The sequence below is a fragment of the Grammomys surdaster genome, unplaced genomic scaffold (assembly GCF_004785775.1).
Source record: "Grammomys surdaster isolate TR1022 unplaced genomic scaffold, NIH_TR_1.0 150, whole genome shotgun sequence".
Taxonomy (NCBI): Eukaryota; Metazoa; Chordata; class Mammalia; order Rodentia; family Muridae; genus Grammomys; species Grammomys surdaster.
In genome coordinates this window covers 17,194,606-17,205,849 of record NW_021604608.1, presented here as the reverse complement: position 1 = coordinate 17,205,849, position 11,244 = coordinate 17,194,606, and the positions used below count along the sequence as shown (strand labels likewise).

General features: G+C 36.0%; 1 non-coding gene across 1 annotated transcript; it reads right to left on the bottom strand.

Annotated features, from left to right (window-relative positions):
• Positions 1-10,244: 10,244 nt before the first annotated feature.
• On the bottom strand, positions 10,245-10,347 carry LOC114619534. Its single transcript, XR_003711171.1, has one exon. It is a non-coding gene; the product is annotated as a U6 spliceosomal RNA (small nuclear RNA).
• Positions 10,348-11,244: the final 897 nt, after the last annotated feature.

Below are 11,244 nucleotides of genomic sequence, written 5' to 3'. Positions count from 1 at the left end.
TTTTCAAGACAGGGTTTCTCTGTGTAGCCCTAGCTGTCCTGGAACTCACTCTGTAGACCAGGCTAGCCTCAAACTCAGAAATCCACCTGCCTCTGCCTCCCAAGTGCTGGGATTAAAGGTGTGCGCCACCACTGCCCGGCTAGTATATCCAGTTTTATGTTGAGGTCCTTGATCCACTTGGACTTGAGAATTTTGTGCAGGGTGATAGATAAGAATCTATTTTCATTCTTCTACATGTAGACATCCAGTTAGATCAGCACCAGTTGTTGAAGATGATTTCTTTTTGCCATTGTATGGTTTTAGCTTCTTTATCAAAAATTAGGTGTCCATAGGTGTCTGGGTTTATTTTTGGGCCTTCAATTCTATACATTAATCAACAAATCTGTTTCTATACCAATGCCATGCAGTTTTTATCACTATTGTTCTGTAGCCAGAAACTGAAAACAACCTATAATTGCCTCTACTGATGAATGGATAAAGAAAATGTCATTCATCTACACAATGCAATACTATTCAGCTATGAAAAACAAAAACATGAATTTTGCAGGCAAATTGATGGATTTTGAGAATATCATCTTAAGCGAGGTAACCCAGCCCCAAAAGGACATACATAGTATGTACTTACTCATAAGTGGATATTAGATATAAAATAAAGAATGCCCTTCACAGACACAAGGAGGCTAGAATGGTCATGGACAGATGGAGGGAGGAAACTGGGTGGAGAGGGGATCTGGAGGGAGTTGGGGTTCTGCACCAGGTGTGGGGAGGGGCACATGGGATGGTCAGATGGCCATGAGAATGAATGGAAATTAGAAATTGACAGGGGTGGGGTGGTAGGGGGCATCCCCAAGAAGAGACTGCAACCTGAAATAGGGGAGATGCCCAATAGTGATCTTTTGTGTGTCCTTACTGTGACTCACAGCATTGGGGATATGGAGCCTATGTAGGCTGCCTCCGGTGCCCAGGCAGGAACCCTGGTGGAGCCATAGGGACATCAACACACCCATAGTACTTTCAACCCAAAATTTATCCTGTCTACAAGAAATGCAAGGATTGGGGATGGAGCAGAGACTAAAGGAAAGGACAATCAATGATTGACTCAACTTGAGACCCATCCCATAGACAAGCACTAATCCCTGACACTATTAGTGGTACTCTGTTATACTTACAGACAGGAGTCTAGCATAGCTGTTCTCTGAGAGACTCAACCCACCAACTGACTCATATAGATGCAGACACTCACAGATAAACAAAGGATGGAGCCTGGGGACTCTTATGAAAGAATAGGAGGAAGTATTGGAGCCCCAAAGGGATAGGAATTTCACAAGAAGACCAACAGAATCAACTAACCCGGACCCTCAGGGCTCTCAGAGACTGAACCATCATCCAAATAACATACAAAAGGTGGACCTAGGCTTTCCTGCATGTATATACATATACATATACATATACATATACATATACATATACATATACATATACATATACACACACACACACACACACACACACACACACACACACACACACACAGATGTACAGCTTAGTCTTCATGTGGGTCCCAAACTACTGGAGTGAGAGCTATCCCAAAAGCTGTTGTCTGTATGAGGTAATGTTCTTCCATCTGGGTTGCCTTGTTTGGCCTCAGTGTGAGAGGAAGGGCCTAGCCTCACAGAGACTTGAAGTGCCAGGATAGGAGGGTACCAGGGTCAGGGGTTGGTGGCACACTGGCTAAGAGGAAAAGGGAAGGAGGAGTGGAGAAGTACTATGGGAGTGGGTGAACTGGGTAGGGGCAGTGAACAGGATATGAAGTGAATAAGTAAAAGGTAAAACAATAACATCAACAACAAAATGCAGAGAGATACCAAATTAACAAAATTATCAGTGAAAAGGGGGCCAGAACAACAGATACCAAGAAAATTCAGAGATTTATAAGGACGTACTTAAAAACCCATATGCCACCAAATGGACAAAATTAAAAGAACTGCATAATGTCATCAATACATACCAATTAATAAAGTTAAATCAAAGACAGATGAGTGGTCTAAACAGAGCAATATTTAACTACAAAGGAGTTTTCTAACCAGGAGACAACGATCCCAAGATCTAAGAAGTTTCTTCCATATTTTCCTTCCTGGATAAAAAGAAGTGACACCTACAAAATGTAGCTATACTTTCTTCTTCAATTAGCTGATATTTAATTATTTCCTTGTTTTCAGAGTGACTTTCAGTTGACAACAAAGCGTTTTTGTAACTTGATAATCTATGCTCAATTAGTGTTCCATAACATGTATCTTCACTTCCCAACCATCATGTTCAGACCCTGAGAGTACATCCAGATGCTAAAAGACAAGAAAGAACAAAACAAAACACAATAAAAGCAGGAATAAATATAAAAACAAAATAAGAAGCTCTCCAAGTTATAGAGTTCCTTTGGATAAGATACCAATTCAAAATCTTCTTATCTAAAACCAGGCATTTTGGCAGGATTCAGAGGATCTGGTATGAAGCTCAGATTTTCTATAATGAAGATCTAAAGCCCTAAAATGGTTCTAGTTTAATCTGCCAGCTGGTTTACTGTTTAAGTAGTACATAACTTTTTATTGAAGTTCTTTATATGTTTTCATTGCTATATGAGGCTGTGATTCAGTGAATCTGTGTACTCCACATCACTTTATTGTGAGAATCTACACTTGTAATTTTTGTGTTGGATTGTTATGATCTCAATGAAACTGATGTCTGCAGTCTCTAATGGACATCATGCAGTTCTGCTCAGTCCATTAGAATGGCTCAGATCTCAGGCACAGTAATTGATTTAAACATGGATTTGTGTCCCCAGCAGAGTCAATGAAATGGAACCCTAAATTTTTTTGGTCTATGGTAAGAAAATAGTGTTTCTTTGGAAACATTAGGAATGCTACAGTTTTCTGGGATCAGAAAGAAAGAAAAATATATTGGAGGATGATAGACTCCTAGTGATGAAAGTAGAAACTTGGTGATAAAATTTCAGCCCTTGAAGACCATCATACCTTAGCTCAATTACACTGTGAAATATTCATCTATTTTGCCCACCAATTATAGCCTGTGGTGTTTCAAACAATATATTCTAGCAAAGTTTATAACAACCTGATGAATATATATAGTAAAATATTAAAAAACCTTTTAAGTACTTCATGGAAGACTTTTGTGAAAATGGTACTTGTATGATTATGTAGAAATAAAAGCGTTTGTAAGGTTGGACATTTTTCCAAGCAGAAGTACTGTAGGACATGTTTTTAAAATAGAATATGCATAATGAAATATCAACAACATACACAACTCACAAAGAGAGCCACAAAATCTCCCATGATTTCCAGCAAGACTTTTATGTAGAGCAAATTATGCTTGATTTAAACTCACAGGTAATGTTTACACTTATATAGTGTTATTTTTAGAGAAATTGAAATACTTTATTAGATTTTAGCTTTTTAGCACTGAGGACTTAAAATGTTGTGCAGCTATGATTTTGCAGATAAGTGATACAATATCATTGTGGTTCTTAAAAAAGTCCATCTGAGGAATTGTTTATTCAATAATTATTAATAAAATTACACAATTCTGAAAAATGAAAGGAGAAAAGTGTGCTCACCGAGGATTTCAATGTAGAAATAATTTCAAAAGAGAAATAGCTATTGTTCCTTATAAGACATAAATAGACCACTGCCTCTATTTTATCTTTTCTCTTTCTAATTTAATTTTTAAGTAAAATATATTCTGATTATCGTTTTCCCTCCCCGGTTTCTCTGAGACCCTTCCCACTTCCTCCCTTGTTCAGATCCACAACTTTGTTGTCTCTAACTTGAAAACAAGCAGGCAACTAAGGAATAATAACAAAATAAAACAATAAAACAAATAAGAATAGGACAAATAAACAGAAGCAAAAGAGACAAGGAAAAAGGCATGAGTAATATGTATAGGTTCAGAGACACAAAAAATTTTCTTATACACAGGCAATCCTTAAAAAAAAAAAGCCAGAAGTCATAATTTATAAGCAAAAGAGTAGTAAGGATAAAAATCTGATAGAAATTATGAGATAAAAAAACCCCAAAAGATGCAATCGAATTTGTTTTGTGTTGGCCATATACTTCTGGTTATAGGATCATACTTCTGGTCATAGCCATAAGAGTTGGTTGTTTCCCCTGTGAGACTCCCTTAGAGAAAACAAACTGTCATTTGCAAGTGGTTTTTATTGGAGACAACTTTTAGGATAGAGATTGGGGCATGTGTCTTTTTCTTCTTTCAGATTTAGGACTCCATATGGTGCAGACCTGAGAAGGCTCTGTGCATGCTGCCCCAGTCTCTGACTTCACATGTGGATCAGTCCTGCTGTGTTTAGAAGGATTTGTTTCCTTAGTATCTTCCATTCCTTGTGATTCTTAACACTAATTCTTCATCTTATTTTGTAGTGTTGTCTGGGCCCTGATGGGAACTATTTGATGGAGACATCCCACTTAGTGTTGGGTGTTTTAAGGTTTTTCATTCTCTGCGCATTGTCTGGCTTTGAGTTTCCATATGTGTTTCTATTTGCTGCATAAGGAAGCCTCTCTGATACGGCTGATCAAGGCACTGATCTGTGAATATAGCAAAATGTCTATAGTGGTCATTTTATTGCTGTTTTCCTTTAACCAAACAGTAGAATTTGTTTTTTTTTTCCCACTAGGCACTTGGCCTATCTCAGGTACTTGGTTACTGATATAGCATCATGTTGTATTAGTTCCATCTCAAGTATCAGGTCATAATTCACATCAAATATTGGTAGGTTACTCACACAACCATTGTGGCACTATTAAGCCAACTCTTTGTTTCATTGATTATATATAAATTTGTTTCTATTTGATTGATGTCAGTACTGTGTTTAATTATTTCTTGGTATCTACTCCTCTTGAGTGTTATTCCATTTTTTGTTGATCTACCATTTTTTCCTCTTTATTGGATATTTTATTCACATTTCAGATGTTATCCCCTTTCCCCATTTCCTCCCGACCCAGAAACCCCCTATCCCATTACCCCTCCCACTGCTTCTATGAGGATGTGCCCCCACCCACCCACATACTTCCCATTCCCCACCCTCAAATTCCCCACACTGGGGCATCCAGCCTTCACAGCACCAAGGACTTCCTCTCCGATATACTGGTTTTAAGTTAATAACATGAGATCTTTTTAATTATGTAGGATATTAGTGCCATGAACTTGCATCTGAGGACTGACTTCATTGTGTCCCATAAATTTAAATATGTTTTGTTTCCATTTTCATTCAATTCTAAAGAGTTTTGAATTTATCTCTTAATTTCTATGTTGACCATTCTTCATTTAGTAATGAGTTGTTCCCACATTTCAATGCCAGATGTATGAAGGTTCTTTCAGGCTTCATAGAAGGCTTAGAAAAATGGTCTGGGTGAGTAAAGATTAAAATTCAGATCACTCTGATTTTGGTACTGGTGCTGGGCCAGCACTTCCAGAGTCTCATCCAGACCTGATCATTTTACTTTAGTCAATTAAGCACAGCATAGTTGTGAGAAAAATGGTTTCTGATAATGATAAACCCAGATCCATGTGCACAATGATTTTAAAACATGTTTACATTGAGATTCTTTACAAAGTATATCTGGCCTCTTTGACAAAGATGGATGATTTTGTAAGCCTATGGGTGTTGTATCCAACTTTAATCCATGGTAGCCAGAAATTCTGTATGGTGTTCAGTTTTCTTTTATCTGTTGAGACTTGCTTAATGTTGGGGTATGTGGCCAATTTTGGGAAAAGTTCCATGAGGTACTGAGAAGGTGTATTATTTTGTGTTTGGATGGAATTCTTGTTAATTATTTTTTGCATCATTGGTTTATTATATCAGTTAGCTCCAGCATTGCTCTGTTTAGTTTTGTCTAGATGATCTCCTTATCAATGAAAGTGGAGTGTTGAATTCTCTATCAATATGTTGTCTATTCTATCCATTGAGATATGAATATCTCCACAGAGTGTGAGGATCAATATATGGCTTATGTAGTAGTGTTTCTTTTATGAACTTGTGTGCCCTTGTGTTTGATGAGTAGATGCTTAGAATTGCAATATAATCTTGGTGGATTTTTTCTTTTGATGAGTACATAATGTCCTTATCTATTTCTTTTGATTAACTTTGTCTTGTCCATTATGAAAGTGGCTACACTAGCTTGCTTCTTGAATCTGTTTGCTTGGAATATCTCCAACTAAGACAGAACTAAGACAGAATTTGGTACCAGGAGCGGGGTATTGCTGTATGATAGGCCAGACCATGAAAAGAAGTGTGTTACAGTCACCAAAGCTAAAAGAAGTTGGACAACTGAAGTGCATTTTTACATCCAACATAGAGATAAAGAGTGTAGAGTTTCTCCAGCTGGGTTTGGTCTTGCTTTGATTGAGTATTCTCACTATGCACCTTTTGGAAAAGTAGTCCATACATCTGCTACTATATGTTGGAAGTATGTGATCTGCTTTTCATTTTGATTTTATAGGGGATTGCAAGACAGTTAAGTGACTGAAATAAGTTTCAGAAGAGACTTTGAATTTTGGAGTTTTACAGGGTTGTGATTGTTTTAGACTGTGGAGACTTTCAAAGTAAGTTGAATTTAATGCACTTTTTCACTGTGATACAGCTACAAGCCTATGGGGGGCAGGGAGTGAAAGATGGTGGTTGGACCCATAGGGAGTGATTCTAGTGGTATTAGAAGGTGTGTTCTTGCTGAAGTAATTTTGGCATTGTCAGAGAAAGAGTGCCTCAGTATCTCTCTGCTGCCCAAGGATCCATAGGTACAACTCTCAGCTCCTTTTCTATCATTGTGTATGCCTTCACTCTGCAATGCTTCCAATAATGGACTAATCCTCTTGAAACTGTAATCCCTCCACACTTTTCTTTATAAGAGTTGCTGTGGTCATAATGTCTTATCACAGTAGTGGAAACCCTGTGTAAGACAGAAGTTGGTACCAGGGATTGAAGTAGACATTTATAAGCAATGGGAAAAGGAAATAATTTTTGACTCTGTAGACTCACACTGGCATCTTAAAATGATTATCAATATGTGTGGTAATAGAACTTAAAATTTAATGGCAAAAGAGAAAAAATTAATGGAAATCAAGATAAAGTTGATGCCTAAATAAATCAATTATATAAGTAATAAGGTCAGGCAGAATAATCTATTAACAAAATGATAAGAATATGCAGGTCTTTTGTACTATTGTGTTATTAAAACACTGATTTCTTGCCCTCATATCTTGTTTCAATACAGACAAGGCATTGTAATGCTTATAACAAGAATTTCCTGTCTTAAGTTTGTTTTAACAATTGTTATCATTTAGGCTCTGTCTTTTCAATAAATGTTGATCACCCAATGGTTGGACAAGAGAGAGAAAAGGATGGGATATCCACTAGCTAGGGAAGGTGAGAAAGAGATGGAGTTTCAGATCAGTCAAGGGAATGGGAGAACTGAAGTCATGAGGAGGGGGTTCCAGGAAAAGGTCATGGAAACACTTAGGCACAAAGAGCCAGATCAATAATAATATGAAAATACCGTGAGATAAAGCAAAGAGGTAGCCAGACTAGCATAGGAGATTTAGATAGATCATTTAACTGCTCAGCTATTGAAGTATAGCTTGAAATAAATCTTGGTTTTTCTGTGTGGTTACTGGAGATTAGCTAAGTCCAAGAAACATATCTTCTAGATTCATTGCTTACATTTATATTAATGATAATTCTTTTACAAGAATAGATTTGGTATAGGAAAAGCACATGTGTTAGTATCTGTAAGGATGTCATCAATTTATTTCTTTATCAACTATATGTGGTAAAATGAGATTTACCCAATATTTAGCAGTATATGTTTATTCTGAAACCATGTTATTTAAAAAGCCACCTAATTGTTACACTAAACCATACATGTAGTAAAGTGCTATGGGGTGGGTCCCAATTCTATTTCAGCACCAGAATTTTTCATTATTTCACAAGCTTCACTGATAAGCATCCTCTGAAGATTGCCATTGAAGAGAACACAAAAAAATAGATAAAAGTTTAAAAAATAACTATTCTATACCAAGTTCTTGCTTAGAGGCCAAGGGAAGAGATACACGTTAAAACCTACTATTCTGAAAAATTCATACATATCCTTAAAGTGAAACTTCCTCTGTGCAATGTACCTCTGGGAACTTATCTTTCTACCTACTTATGTGTAACTTAGCACCCACTGTTTTCCATAATGGTTGTACAAGATTACATTCCCACAACGAGTGTATTAGGTCTTTCTTTATCTACATACTTTCCTTCAAACTGGAGTCTACCTAGATTTATTTTACAGGTCTTGTGTTTGCTTTTTTTTTATAGGGATAGAAGAGTACATAGTTTCTATTGTCCTAGGACTCTTGGTATAGGAACACACAATTTTCTTATTAATAATCATCATGTATTAAGAATTTCTTGATACTATAACAGCTTTCAGAAATGCATATTACCAATGTTCCTTCCCCCATTCTTCTATGTGAAACCTACAAGGGGGTGATTTAGATTTACCTTTCCTTTGCATGAAGTGACTTTGAAGTATTAGCTAATATTATTTAATGACAAGTATGTAGTACTGTTCTTTTGCTCTCAGGAATGTTGTGAGGAGATAAATGTGAAAGTGAAATGGCAAAATAAATGAGCCAGAAAATAAGACCCCTGAACAAGGAAATTTTAGTGCCTAAGCCAAGCAAGTAAAACCTTTGAGGTTAATTATAAATCCAGTTTATTATAGATTTTAAAAAGAAAACAATTTTGTGGTTTCTTATCACCATGGGCAGCTTCTGAAGCTCCAAATAGAATTTCCTAATGAGCATGGAAATAAATCTGTTTCTTTATTTCCCAGACACTATGTAGCTTGGCTACAAATTAGTACTGACCAGCTGTTTCTGTTCCTCCTTGAATCCACCTGGCCTTATTGCACACATTTGAGTTTGGAAATAATGCATGCTTCCTCTTAAATACTATCCTTGCTTTAGTGCATTGTCATCCTGATACTGGCTTCTGGAGTAGTTCAATAAGAAAATGGCAACAAGAGTCTTCCAAGAGTGGCAGAAGAGTGTCAGTGCAGAGTCTCAATCCTTTGACCTTGTGTCTGTATCATTAAGTGTTAGGCATCTTGAGGACCTTAGAGCTAAAATTCCAGGATCCAGTGAAGGTTTTAGAAATGGGATGGAGTCCAAAATAGGCTAGGAAATAGAAAGACAGCAAGTCACAGGATTGCAAATGCTGTAGTGAACTGCTGTCAAACATGTTCAGGAAATCTTTGGGATTTCTAAATGATGTTGGGAGACGTTTCCATAAATAGTTGTGAAGATATGAATCAAAGGTTTGGATATGGAAGATGGATGTTGATTCCTTGTTTCTTGGTGGAATTAAAGCCTGTATAGTGGTTAAACTGCCAAGTTCTAAGTTAAATTTCCTTCTTCTGCGTCTTCATTGTTAGAGTAAAAGCAGTGTCTCTTTGGCAGAGTCTTGTATCTAGCTTCTTTTTATCTACCTTCACAGGTAACCACTGACTTATACTGGATAGATCCTGTGAACAGTTTGATAGTGTATGTATGCATGGCCTCATACTAGTATATACAATTGATTTGTATTTGTATACATTATGAAAGCTATTTTATACTTCTAAATCAGATATACTTTTTAGCACATATTCTTTCAATCAATATTACTCTGCTGAGGTTTTCTATTTTAGTACATTTAAGACAAGTTATTTTTATTTTAATATATGTATCATTTTCCACTTACTAATAATTGTATCTCAACATGATTAATATTTAAAGAGGATTGCAGAATCAGTACTACAATAAAGCACATAACTTCCTGTTATACTTCACTCTGATAATTGACTTTATAATATTTGTAGTGACATTTATACTGTGAATTCTTAAAGCTTCAAAATATTTAGATGATTTTAACATACTATTTCAACACTGATCAATTATTTTTAAGGTTTTATAGCTTAGATTTAAAGATGGATGTTTGAGTAGAAATTCAACCCATCAACTTAGCATTTCCCACAAAAAAGCTGAACAGAAATGCTCAAGACATAGCTCCCAGATTTTCCCGTCATTTGTTTGGATACTCTCCAGGAGTGTGTCAGCCATTGCTCTTCTGACAGGTACTTGGGGTGCTTTCTTAGCTTCTTTGACATCCCTACCACCAGGATCTCCTTGGGACTTTCTAAATATTGAAATTCATAATCTCATGTGTTCTTCTTGCACAGGGTCTATGCTAATCTTGTCTGAACTGTTCCAGCTTTCCAATATCTGCTGCTGAAGCAAGCCAATCATTGGTCATTACTTTTATCATAGAGTCTTTGTCACCTATTAAGACTACTAAATGTCACTTTCTGTGATATACACTTATGAAGTACTATCTACAATTTGCTGGTTATATCTCACAGTCATTCATAGCTCCAGAATTTCTCTTACAGTGTACAATTAATACCCAATGTGTTCTGGAATTTTTCCTGACAAGTCTTTGTATCACTTTAGCACATAGTATGAAATCAGTAGTTATTGGCTGGTTGATTGATGGGTCTACTGAATTGAATCTAAAATTCATCCTATCACACAAAATGATTTTATCCTTCAACATATAAATAATACAGACAGAAATGGGATATTTAGAATTAAGAAAAATGTAAAAATAAGAAATGCTTTTAGAACTTACCTGCCTTATTGTGTGGAAGCTTCAAACTAGAAATATTAAGATGTTTGCACAAATGACTCATGCAATATGAGACCATTTTATCATAAATTGTAATTTAAATTTTAATATAATGCATTTCATATTTCCTATTAGTAGAATTAGTTCTTAAATTATATGAAATATCAAGTATGTACAAAACCACAAAAATAATCCCAACATTTATGTGCCATCACTAAGATTCAACAGATGTTAACATTTTGCCATATGTGCATCAAATCTTTTTTAAAATAGCAAATAAAGTATTATGGATTTCACTAAGGTCCCCAGCCCCTTATATATATCCTTTCCTATCTAACTAGAAACTCACACATCAAAATGTTTGTGATTCTGTTGTGTGCCATGTTTCCAGAAACAGTATAAACGGGCTTGGTTTGTATGTCCTGGGGTTGCAAAAAGAAAACTGAAGGCAAAAAATGAAATTTGTGACTATAGCTTAGCCAGTAGAGTGCTTGTCTTTTAAGTATGAA